Consider the following 14,014-nt stretch of genomic DNA (forward strand, 5'->3'; position numbering starts at 1 on the left):
CAAGGCCACTGAATACCCAGAGACTATCCACCAGGGCAACGTGCATCAGGTGAGCTCTTTGTTCAGTAAGGATGGTTCTCATTTTCTTTCTTTCTTTCTCTCTCTCCCTCTCTCCCTCTCTCTCTCCCTCTCTCTCTCTAACCCTGTTTGTGCCTGGCCTTCTGATTTATGGGCACAATTAAAGAACACTCAGCACAGCTTAACATCCATTGGCAATAAAATCAACAACAGAGTTGCACCCTGAGACAAGGTGCTGTTGTTTAGTGGAATCAGCTCATTGCCTCAGCGTTATCAGATTAGCTTTTATGTCGGCAAGCTCAACTTTGCTTCCCTAATACTGGTATGGCTGGAGGTCTTGCTGGGAGGGCTGTAAAAACAGGAAGGGCATAAGACTCATTGGTTTTATTTCAGTGGCTGGTTGCCTAACGCCTGCCTGTAATGAGGAAATGACTAATAGGAGATGGAGGTGGGAAATGCTCAGTAGTAATTAGCTGTCTCCTCCTTCCCCTGAGGGAAGAGAATCCACCTTTGAAATGCTTCCAGCTACCTCCTCTGATGTCGTCTCTCACGTGCCTTCTATCATCTGTATCCCCCACTCATTTGTGCATACACAATGCACACATGTATACACATGCACATCTACACACACAAACACACACACACACAGGCTTTGAAGAGGGAAGTCTAGCTGAAACTATATCCCAAATAAATAATGGTGCTGGTGCGACAAGCTCCTTGGTGGGTTGCATTATGTTACATGTGCAGTACACGACAAGAAGCAAATAATGATGTACATAGTTTTGTCAATTGAGCATGTTTTTTCTATACAACATAGATACTACCATACTACCTTACAACATTCTATTATTTTCAAATGATACAATGTCTCAAGTCATCAGAAGCTTTCTTAGCATCCTAGATCAATTGTGCATGTGGATGGAATGCTTGCTTGAAGTTAAAATCCATTGAAATGTGTCAATATACAGTATGAGTCATCTGGTATCAAGAATGCTGTACACCGATAAGAAAAAATAGCAGACTGAGAACACACAGCTCCACAGGAGCCACTCTCTGTTTGACAAGGGACTGGTTGTGATTTTTAGTTCAGACAAATAGACCCTCAGGAAAATTTAGCACTGTCAAGCAATGTCATATCATGCTCCTGCATTGTGTCTCACTTACTTTCTCACTCTCCTGCTCTCTCACGCACTCTCACACTCTCACACACAGACACACACACACACACACTTATAGCACAGAGAAGCTTAGAAGCGTACACTTTCACACACACACACACAGAATTCCATTTTCTTTTGTGATTCAAATTGGTCACTGTCACTTCTTGTGAGAAAACAATAGAACCCTCACTATCTGTCTTCAATATGAGTTCTCCCATAACAGTATTTCAGTATTTTTCGCCTCATATTATTGGAGGAAATTAAAAGAAAAACATGCAGTGTAATCTGCCTCTAACTTTCCTATTACAACCACAGCCAGCAGTGAGGAAGCTGAGCTGTCTGTGAATCTGTAGATGTTATTATGAACTATGTCATTGTATGTCAATATGTGAACAGGCCAATTTTCAAGAGTTTATTGCTCTTTTATAGTATCTTTATGATATATGATATGTATAGCAATGTTCAGTATATCACCAGGAAGGACACTAGAGAAAGTTATCTGGTTCAGTCCCTGTTTTATTCAGCACCAACACTAGTGTACACTCAAAAGCAAACTTGAATCCAACAGCCTGTAAAATAATAAACAGCCTTTTCAGGCTTCAGGATATTCAGATGTGGTTGTGCATCCATGTGCTTCAGTCTCAGGCTCTTTTCTCCGTGTCTACTTAAACCCACAGATATAGCAATTTAATTAGGCCTCGTTGACCAGCTGGAGCGCTCCTGGCTCTCTCTGCCTCCCGACCAAAGCTCAATCCCTGCTCCATTTGCCACCTTACCCAAGTGCCTATCTTAGTCTGGGGCGCTGCCCCAGCGACAATCAATCCTCCTTCCCCTCCTGGGAGAGGAAGTTAGTGATTGCGCCCTTGGCCTATGGAATACTTTGAAAATAAACAGTTGTAAAGCCACGCGTTGGCATCTTTCATGCAGTGGAGCCATTGCACCGGGAACAGAGGGTGAACGGGTGGGAGGTGGTGCCAGAGGCCACCCTCTTGATGACAAGACATTCTTTTTCTAGAGTGCTGTACTTGTGTATAGCACCAGGCAGTCCATTTCCCCCACCTCCTGGAACAAATCAGCCAGAAGCCCTCTGTTCAACACATCAGTCTGGAGGACAAAAGGGAGAGAGAGGGTATAGCAACCCCTGTTTCACTCTCTTACAAGCCAACAGGCATTGCTGAGATCTGGGTCGCCTTTTTGGATGAGGTTGGTCAGCAGGTTGGTCAATTCCAGGAAGGCTGGTATAAAGCACCTGTAGTAGACGGTCAGCCCCAAAAACCGCCTCATCTCCATTTTGGACTTGGGCCTAGGACAAGCTGCGATAGCTGCTGTCTTGTCTATCTGAGGGTGGACTTGGTCACCGCCCAGCTGGTAACCAAGATCTGCATGCTTTCTTGGGTTGATCATGATTCCGGCCTGCATCAAGGCCTCCAGGACAGCTGTAAGGTGTTGCATTATGCTGATCCCAGCTGTCACTGTAGCTGATGATGTCATCTATATAGGCACCAGCATATCAGTCATGAGGGTGCAGCACCCGGTCTATGAGTCAGTGAAATGTGGCGGTGCCCTGTACAGCCCTAATGGAAGTGCTATGAATTGGTACAACCCATGGAGTGGAGAAGGGCTGTTTTCTCCTTGGACTCTGGTGACAAGAGAATCTGCCAGTAGCCCTTGATCAAATCCAGTGTTGAATAAAAGCAAGCAGTGCCTAACCGATCCAACAGTTCATCAACCTTGGACACTGGATAGGCAATGAATTTGGATTGGAACGCATTCACCTTGCAATAGTCCACAAAGAACCATATAGTGCCATTTGGCTTGAGCGGGCAAATGACAGGGGCAGGTCTGGCTAACTCTCTCTCTCTCTGAATTGCCCTTGCCACTTGGCAAGTAATTTTGAGCTGAGTAACGAAGTAGGGAGTAATACCAGTACTTTATCTCTCAGTGAACATTTCAGCTGGTCACCTTGGTTATACTCCTGCGCCAGAAGCAAATTCTCATGTGCTATTTGAACCAGTGAATGGTGTTTTGCTTGCAGGTCCACGATGTAGTGAATTTCATCTTAGTCATCAATTTCAGCCATACAGCTGCTAAGCAGCTCTTTCATGCCCAATAATCTGTACAGTTTCTGTGGTCAAATGCACTTTCACTGTATTTAGTACAGAATCTCTTTTGGGTGACAATATGAAAATTATTCTTGACAATGTGTTACACAGAGCCACTACTTATTGTCTTGCATGATTGACCATGACCAGCACAAAGTGATATCACTATGCACTATGGTCTAATGGTGGTGGTGTTCATGCCAATTCTTTTGAAGGGGACCTCAATCAGAGGGAGTGGACATCAGGGCACTTTTGGGGTGGCTGAAGTGTTGAACTTCTGGTGCACCACCTAAAATAGGTAAGTAAAACATTACTTATATAGCAGCTTTCTAGTTCACCTTTCTACACTGTGGTTACAAGTGCTTCACAAGAGAAGGCCAACACTAGAGTAATGTGAGACCTACGCTTGGTATTAGTCAATAGACATTTTGAACCAATTGGAGTCGAGCCACAGAAGCTTGGCTCAGGCAAGTAAGCAAAGCATTGGCGTGACGACACAAAAGCATGAACAATTTTGGCAATGTTTCTCCGTTGATAAATACATGATTGAACTAGCTTTTTTTGGCATATTGCTCGAAATTTAAAAGGGTGTCAAAAATAACACCTAAATTCTTAGAGGTAGACCTAACATTGGATGCCAACTGACCCAAACGTTGCTGGATTTCCCAAGAAACAAGACAACAAGAACTTCTCAGAGTTCAGTTGGAGGAAATTGAGATAGATCCAATCCTTAAAGGAATAATTCACCCAAAAATGAAAATTGTGTCATTATCTACTCACCCTCATGTCAGTTGAAACACTGGTGAAGTTTGTAACGGTATATCACACAGCGACCTAGCTGGCACAGCTTCATAGCAGTTTTCTCCAAAACAACTGGAGTTAATGGAGACCAAAAATTATTTACATAAAATTACTGCAAACAGCATAATCATAATCATCTTCATTTACCAAAAAAGATTGTACTCAAATTTACAAGGCAAAGTAGCTAGCACTGTAGCAAAGCTAATGATGATGATTTAAGTAAACTATAATGTGGAATTGTCACCCAAATGTAAATTTGTATGGGACATCCTTATGGGCTAAATCTGAGTAAAATTTGCACTGTGCAGCCATAGTGAAATTCCATTTACTCACACTTTTCCGTGAATGAACCTTACCCTACAACAATTTCTTGTTATTGTGGCGAAATAATGTGAATAAAAAAAGTGAAAAGATGAACTTTTCTTTCTTTTTGATTTCTCCAAAAAATTCAGCTATCTAAAACATCAGTGGTAAATGTCAGCTTTTGGGGTAAGCCACCAGGAATGAAAGAGCAAGGGCTTCTTTCTAGACTCACCATTTTGCACTGACGTTCAACAACCATACAGGGAGAAATCCATTGTAGAAGAGGTAGAGAAACCAATTTCTCCACTGACAGTTAATAGCTGCATTTTGAGTGAGGGGTGCAAACCGCTTACTCTGCTATCGCTTTCGCTTTCACTTTTACTTTTGCTCTTCTTGCCAACAGGTATAACCCTCAGCTGAAAACAACTCCAGGCAGGTTCTCTGGGGCTTATCAAAAGACATATAATAGTATGGACATACGGATTGATTGGCAGGTTTTATCTGGTGCTGTTGATAGACACCTATCACATAGACAGCTAATGTAACCAGCCAGGATTAGGGATAGCTCAAGAAATTGTAAATATAATCCAGCTGTTTCTCCATCAGTCCATCAGTGAGTTACGAAATGAATACCTAAAGCTACATTTTAATAGACAGCTCAATGCTCTCAGTGAATGGATCTTTTCACAAATTGGTTTATGGAGTTAAATGGGATTGCGCTTGAGCGATGCTGACAAAGATTTTATTTCTCCTTTTCTGGTCGTGTCATTGGTGATTTCATTTATGTGGTTGTATAGTGTATTTTAATATTGTAATAATAACCCAGGAGGAGAAAGAGAGGGCCTCTTTTTCCTGTTGACTGATTTATATTGGGGAGAGAAATGAACAGATCATGATAAAGTCCTAATATGTTGCAACCCATTCTGTTTTTTTTTTTTTTTGAATAAGTGAACAAAGTGAGGCACGAATTTAGAGCTTACTGTCTCTGTAGGAGATAAATGGGCTTCATTTTGTCCAGTCCTCGGTCAGCATGGCTTCATTGCCAAGCAAGCAAAAGCAAGGAATAAACTACAAGAAACAGAGGCAATTACACGCCAAATGAGTGAAACAAAAAATTTTTTTCATGCCTGAAAGGTGCAGAAAGAGATTCAGATTAGTGGGGATCCCATGCATAGCCTTGAAACAAACAATCCTATTCAGATTCAGAATCACTTTATTGGTACAGGAATATGTAGATGATATACCTGCTTAGACATATTGTCAACTTACAAAGGCAGAGACTGCCAAAAACAGAGGTTTAAATTATTTGCAATAATCAGAGAGCTGAAGTGTTCAGCCCTTGCAAATTAAATTTATATAGTATTGTATTTGTTTCTGTACGTTGTACCTTGTCTGTGCATCTGCCTCGACCAAGCAATATAGTGGGAGACATTAAACGGGCTATGTAGGCTAGTGGAAATAATTTGAATGACACAATAGCCTACACTGTTATTATCACCATTCATCAAATTGTCATGCATTATGGTTTTGCAAGAACAGTTCTTCTTGGTTATCGCCACTCTATAATCTCACATTTGTGGAGCTGCCCATCTCTCACTGCAGGAAATAAAATTGGTGACTGTGACACTATGTAGGATGATTTTCTGACGATGATTTTCTGGGGTTAAAGTTACATTTTCTACTTCATTTTGAAGCAAAATACGTTTGGAGGTAAAAGTTCATATGATCATTGCATGAATCACCACAGATTTCTTTTTTAGCTGGAGTTTATTCCTGCTTTATTAAAGGCAGTGCAGAGTGACAGGAAAGATACATGACATGCAAAAAGTAATTTGCTCAGTTAAAAACCAGTATTATTGCAAATAAAAAATGTGGTAAGCGTGGGAGTCTGCTACGTGACCTGGACACCACTGAGTTTTTCATCTTTACGAAGTCTACTGGTTAGACCATCATGGGCCATAAAAAAAAAAAAGTGAATTCTTAATTTGATTAGTACTACCTTTTAACACTGTAAAGCCAAGTTTATGAAAAATGTAAGGCTACCTATGTATTTGTGTGTGTTGTTGACACTGGTATTCAGCCACACTGAAAATGCAGATGTCAATTTATAGTTCTTGAGAAGCTAAAAAAAAAAGAAGATAACTGTATTAATATAGTGGGGATAAATGATCTCTGCCCAGTCTCTGTCCCACCACATAAAGAGGAAAAGCCTATTAAAAATGGGGCTTGAGCTTGGTCTTAACAGTCAGAATGTAATTGAACGTTATTATAAGCACGGGCACATTGGGCAGAGGTTCTATATTATTCAGCTGACCTTTTTGATTAAAAATATAGCTGCATAGTCATTCACTGGTAGCTTTTGTCTGTGAATAATCAACCTTTTGTCCTTTTGTCAGTTGTCTTTACTGTATGAGAGAGATTTCATTACTGGGTCTAAGTAGTCTGTTTCTTAAACTCGTACATCAGAAATTCTCAGTGATGCACAGGATATTCTGTTTAATCGGCCTGAAACTGTACCAGAGCTTGGGAAATATATTTCATAATGCATATTTAATCTAATGGTTAGCATCCATTCCAAGTCACCAGACCTTAACTGAGAAAAAAAAAAGAAAATCAGTCCAACAATGTTCTGTAAGCATTACACTATCAAGCCCTCTACTGAGCGATTCTGCACAGGAATAATCATTTACGGTGGTTTTCACTGTGTTCCAGAGAAATGTCATATCTGTTCACAGTGTTCCTAGAAAACCCACGTCTTTATTTTCAATCACAGCATAACATTCGGCATGGAAACTGTTCATGGTGCCCCACAGCAAAGTACAGACTATCATGCCATGACATCAACCTTTTGGGCAGGGGAGGACGTGGACCAGGGGTTATGTATGCTGAAAGAGAGAAAAGAGACGAGAGAGAGAGAGAGAGAGAGAGAGAGAGAGAGAGAGAGTGCGTGTGTGTGTGTGTGTGTGTGTGTGTGTGTGTGTGTGTGTGTGTGTGTGTGTGTTAAATGGATTTATATGGTAAATGGTCAGATCACTTTGTCAACAGTTGCCTGATGAATGGTGGACAGTTGCTGTCAATGCTGCACCTTCTAAAACTAGCAAACAGACAGACACAGCATAATGTTTGCTAGACAAATTGCCTCTAATAGGACTCTACTAATAATTATTTTGTGCTCACAACAAGACAGAGCACGCTGTCATCACCAAGCACATTCATTATGGATGGGAGTAATGCATACCTAACATTTTTCCTGCAACTTCCCTGAGCAATATGTGAAGGCACTTTAGAACAAAAGGCATTTTGTTTTAATGGCCACTGATGGTATCTGGCACTGACTGCAAATCCATGACATTGGTGTCATTTATCAGAATTGACAAAACGGATAAATACATCTATCATTATTTTTCTGTGACAGAGCAGTCGATTGTATCTTTTTTAATCACAATTCCCCTTTCAAGCATCGGAGATGTAAACAGTTACTGCAGCTACAAAACATTATTGAGGGAGAAGGTCTGGAAAAGTTATTGTGACATTTGTTATCGGGAGCCATAATGTGTCATTACTTGTCTCACAGTCTGAAACACAATGATCCCCAGAAGAATTTGGAAACAGACCCCGATGTTATGGCTCTATATTGTCATTACTTTGGCTATAAAACTGGCACAATGAAAATAAGGTTCAAGGGCAGACTGTCAGATTTAATTTGAGGGTATTTAGCCTCATTGGATGTAGCGGAAAAGAACTGTGACATGGTCCAGAAAATGTGCCAAAAATATTTGTGCAGACCAGCGTTATATTAATTTAAGTAGTCATTTTTCATATATTAGTCAAAAATTAGGGTTAGGGTTAGTTAAAATAAAAGTCTGCAACCCATAACCAGACTTCTAACCAGACATTTCGGCTTCATTTCCAGACTTTCAGTATATTTCTATGAGGATTCAGCTATGACTGTGCTTGACCATAAGTTTTTGACAATATGTATGGAGTATTTGGTTAGGTACACAAAAGCCTGAGCTGTCAAACCAGTATTAAATCATCACACGTCTGCTACAGAACGTTTCTTTCAGAACCCATTGGATAAACTCAAAAAGCCATGGTGACCAAGCTGAAAACAAGGCTGCTTTCTGAAATGTTGACAAGGTTACAAGGTTTTTACTGTTATTATTACTATGTTATGCTACTATGTTATATTATCCTTTGACCAATTCAACACCGTGCGAGTTTGTTCGATCACTAGCACAAAACCTGTTTATTGCAGATTGGTAGAGACTCATTCAAAGGGAAAGTTACACTCCTTGACAACATGAATGACACCTGAGAAAATACTTTGGAATTAGCCTGCCTGGTAGAGCAGCCGTCTGTCACGCTGGCTGGCGCAAGGATTGTGGGTTCAAGAATGGCGGTAGACTCAACCCCAGAAAAAGCTGCAGTTCTTGTTCAAGTGAACGACACCCACATCCTCTGTGTATTGATGTGGGAAATGTGTGTGTAAGTGAACGGGGTTGTGTTTCAGTTGTTGGGGGATCTGACTTGTGCTTTTGTAGATATGGGCTCATGCGGTGTCATTGACTGAAACTATAGAGGCAATATCTACATCCAGCATGGGCAGTGTGGCTCATGTCCTTTCGATTTTTTGGAGGAGACCAGCTGAGTGCATGAAATGGCTAAATAGATTTTCCCTCATTGTTCACTCTTGCGCAACTTTTTAATAGTGTGAACTATATAACATGTATTATGCGAGAAGTGAGAGGAACACTAGTGTTGTAAAACCAGAAGTGCAGCTTGTATAGAGACGTTTGTTGGATTATTCCCTGCAGCGTATTTTCTATGAAGTGGGCCCATTTTTTCAACCCAAGGTAACCCTTTCTTTTCAGTATGGAAATTGATATAGAATTCGAATGCTTATTGCCATGCTGGAGAAGAGTGGGTTGGTGCATAGAAACAAAGTTGAAAGAGCCCATTACGAGTTCGATAATTGTTCTATTCGTCCATTAAAGGGTTGCGGTGTTTTCCCGTCAGCCTATGTGTGTGTACTGCGAAACCCAGCTTCACTTGGGACTGGCTGTCTGCTGTGATTTAATACCAATTGTCCCATATATCATCCCACATTCAGCACTCATTGCTGCCGTCATGCTGTAACTCACACGCTCTCACTGTTTTACAAGCACAAAATGATCTGATGGAGGTGATGGGGGCGGAGTCGTCATTTTAATTATAGATTGCATAACCTGGTGGCCAGAAGGAGAACAGAACGAGCTTTACGCCAGCAAACAATACTCCATTTCTCATTACCCATTACCCATGGTGGAATGCATGCCATGAATCTTAATATACAATTATTGCCAGTGCCTTGTCAACACAAACACAGAGACCAGATAATACACAAGATTCTAATGGCCAAGGTCTACTCTCTACTTGATATGCCTCCGACGAGTGCGCTCCCTCATTACAATATGTGTGACTGAGAGTCAGGCATCGGGCCAGCTTCAGCTTACACTTACCAGTAATACAAAAATGAAAAATCTACCAAGCTATTAACAGCACACTCTCACACACACACATACATAGCCCACTGTACATGCACACACAATAGTTGAGTCCAAGTTTAAAGAAGAGCTGAGAGACCTGCTGGGCAAAGAGAGTCGACTGGCCGGGGCTGCTGTTGGCAGTAGAGTTAGATCCCACCGAATCTGTTTATAAACACCTGGCAGAACTTGATATTGGTCCTGTCATTCAGAATATGTTTTAATCAGCATCCTAAAGAGCTCATTACCCAGCAATCACCGACACATTGTATATTCAGCTGACTTTCTCTTGTGCTGTGTTCCAAATGTTCCAATCTCTCACACATTCTGAACGGAAATAATAAGCCAGTCACACATTAAGCGAAGTAAAAGACTGCCTCTAATTTGGTTTTCAATGTGGCAGCGGCAGGCAGCTTAGGTGTGCTACTACTAGCAGCTCTTTTGATCTAGGTATTTCTTTTCAATTCGAGTGACACTGGCCTACTGATCCAATGCAGAAACTAAGTCAACTCCAAACACTTTGGATAGGGGCAACATGTCACTACATTCATTTTCCCATGCTGGTACAATCAAATAAAGAAACACTGCGAGACCAGTCCAAACAAACACTGAAAAACCAGCAGTTCCATCATTTTGTGATGCCACAAAATTATCTCAAAATGCATTTGATGTTTTGACTGACATCTATTCTAGTTTCTAGTTTATATTCTATTTGCAAGAAATGTCCCCCTTGTTTCATTGGTGAACCGGCAATTAGCCTTGATTCAACCTAAAATCCTCACAGTTTCTAAATATTTGAGACAATTTGCCTAATTGCTTATATATCAGTTCTCTGTGCACTTCTGTGGACATGTTAATCAATCAACAGCAGGTGCAGATTCCTTCCCCTCATCCCAGTCTGCTCAGAGATGGGGGCGAAGCAGTAAACCAGTCAGGGCGCTGAGCTACTGGTGGGCATGAGATTTCATCAATTCTACACTTCCTGGACTATGTCTCTCCAATGCTCGCTCCCTGCCCAACAAACTGGATGAATGACAACTGCTGACACAATGACTTCTCCCACATCTCCTAATTTAGATTTAGTGGTTATTTGACAATCATCTCTTCATTTAAATTTCCAGAATTTCCATTTGACTGTCATGGAATGCAGTAATTTGTGTAGATCTTGAGGTTTTTTTTTAGCAACTCTTTATCAGCCACAAAATGCTTAAATCAATATTTCACTTACTTTTAACATGGGTGTTATTCGGCACTTGACCTCCATGAAAAACATAATATAAACTACTCACCAAGATCGGACGCAGCTGGAATGAATTTGTAGCATTCAGATTTTTACTTCCCATTCATTTGAATGAGGCCACGAAAATAGCCTGAAAACTTAACGCTAAACTCGTCCCAGCTGCATTCGATCTTGTAGTTTATATTCTGGTTTTCATGGTCAAGTGTTGAATAACCCCCATGTTAAAACCAAGTGGAATATTGCTTTAAGGAAGGCAGAAAAGTTATAATGATTAGAGCAGATGATATAATGTGCTCAGCTAATTACTTTTTCACAAACTGCAGAGGAACCGTGACTGCCTTCCTGCAAGGTACAACAGACTGACACAATTAAGAACAAGTGCTGCTATTGGTTTATAGATTGTGCAATGGATTTACATGAAAGTAAGTGAGACCGCCTGTTCACAATGTAAAGCTAATTCAAATTCCCCCACAATGTTCGGTTTTCATCCCTGGCTGATTTAAATCACAGGGAAGAAAGAAGCAAACCGAGAAGAAGCCTATCTAGCCAATCAATCTATCTATCCATCTATCTGGCAAAATAACTATCATTATACAACAAGAGCTAAATAACCTACATTTTCCTTGCCAGTCCAGTAATATATATGTCCAGTTGTTGATTCTGCCCATCCTCCCTGGTCTGTACAACAATGCTGAGATCGATGCCATTGATTCTCCACAGGTCCACTGTGTGGGGAAGATCAGATGTGGAGCCAGCTCAATATGCCTCTTCCCGTCTGTCACTGGTATCAGCACTCCCCAGCCCCATTGACCACCGCGTGGCAGATTAGGTGTCACTTTTAATCGACAGACAGGCAATTCTTTGCAACTGTGATGGTGTAAAGCCACATTTACATTAGTTCTGTCTGAACAGGCAATCTGACACAACTACGCATATTTGTTCTTGCTGTTTGTATTGAGCTGTTTGCTATGGCACAAGTGCATTATGCAAATGGCATTAAGGCAATGCTATGGAAGCATTCATTTTGAAGTGTAAAAGTGCAGGCTAAACTCGCCCCAAAAACCAGTATGAAAGTGGAACACGACTGGTGAAAACTGCAGCTTTTAAACAGCTTTTAAAGACTGTCTCCATGCAACCACTTTACTGAGGGAATATTCAGCACGCAGGTTAAGTCACTGATTGACTCAAGTGGACCAGAAAGAGTCGGCCTGCAGGTCAAACAGCTTAATGATTGTAACAAGCCTGTAAACAGGTGATTTGGAGCTGGAGCACTGTGATTGCTCCAGGCTTTGTGATCCACCAGCATTCATGCAGAGCGGGCATCTCCAGGGGTTTGGGTAAGTCAATCACATCCACAGTTCACTGCCTGAAAAAGAAGAAAGGGTGGGCCTAGGAGTCTACTCAGCATGTTGGCTTGGCATGAAGCCGCCCCCATCATATAAACCTCAGAGATAAGTGGCTCGTTGCTTTGAAAGATCCAACTGAATCATGAAAAGACCAACTCATTTCTTATTATTGTCACAATTTCTGAGGGGCAACCAGGGAATTACATAGTTAAATGGAATCATGTAGTCATTCCACTTGAACACAATGCACCAGTGTGTTAAAGGTGATTATAAAACAGGTAGTTCCAGTCCTCATCTCTGATTGGCTGAGCCACGTTCAAAAACCCGAAATCTTATGCATTGTTTAGTAAGGGATTGTTGCAACTTAACAGATGTATGAAATATACTGTAGTTTGTGACATGTTGCACTGGAAAATGAGTTTAAAATGAGTGTGTAGCAGCAAAAGCAATATTAAAAATTTACTTTGCAAGGTAAGAAGTAAGAAATCTTGTAAAAAAAAAAAAAAGCAACAACATGCCTATGGTATATTGGTGAAACGTTGAATGTAAATAAATTCAAATAGTTCCTGAAAAAAAAAGCTGATAGATATCTTGAATCATTTGTTAACACATATTTGAAAAAGCACATTGTTTATCCACTGTTCAAGATCTGCATTGCTTGGCAGAAGATGCTTGAGAAAATATATGTGCAATAGGCCCTTCTATAGTTTTCTCTCTTTTTTGTGAAGGAGTGAAATGAGCATGGCAGGACTCAAGGAAGTTCAGACCACAGCTCAGAGAAAGCAAATCAATGTTTTTCTTGTGTCTAACCAGACCTGAAAGAAACAGTATCTAGGCTAGCAGCACTCGATGGATTTTTGCTCCCAGTAGTGGTGAGATGAATGAAGCAGCACTTGACTCTAGCATTGGACAGCCTCTGCCATTGTTTTTACCTACAGTCATGTAACGTCAGTACATCTTCTAGGTTGTTTTGGTCCACAGTTTCACCATTTTGTTGTCTATTGATGTGCAACCACATGGGCTGAAATAAAACCTTTATTATTGTGCTACAAAACATGTTTATTTTTTACATGAAATTCCTGGCAATACCAAGAGAAGTAAGTCATACTCCCTGAACTGAAAATGGGTGAACATTTTGGAAAAAAATGTATTCCTATTGCAAAGGTAATATTTCTGACTTTGGCATTTGAGACTGAGATAAACAACAATCAGACAGAAATAGTGCTTTTAGGAAAGATAAAAGCCCATATCCTCTTCTTCTATTGGGAATGTAGTGGAAGTATGTTTATGTATTTCACCATGCTGGTTGTTGTTTTTTTTTTCTCTTTTGACAGACAGGTTGTGTGGGGTCAGGGAAGGAGTCACAATGACAAAGCAGCAGCCAGCTGGGACAAGGCTGACCCACTGTCGCAAAGATCACCAGGAAAAACATCCGGCCACCCGCTGTGAATAATAAGACTTTTCACTTTGGAAAGTTTCCAAAAGTCCATTACTTGTACTGTGAGATTCCCTGCTGTGC

The sequence above is a fragment of the Centroberyx gerrardi genome, chromosome 1 (assembly GCF_048128805.1).
Source record: "Centroberyx gerrardi isolate f3 chromosome 1, fCenGer3.hap1.cur.20231027, whole genome shotgun sequence".
Lineage (NCBI taxonomy): Eukaryota > Metazoa > Chordata > Actinopteri > Beryciformes > Berycidae > Centroberyx > Centroberyx gerrardi.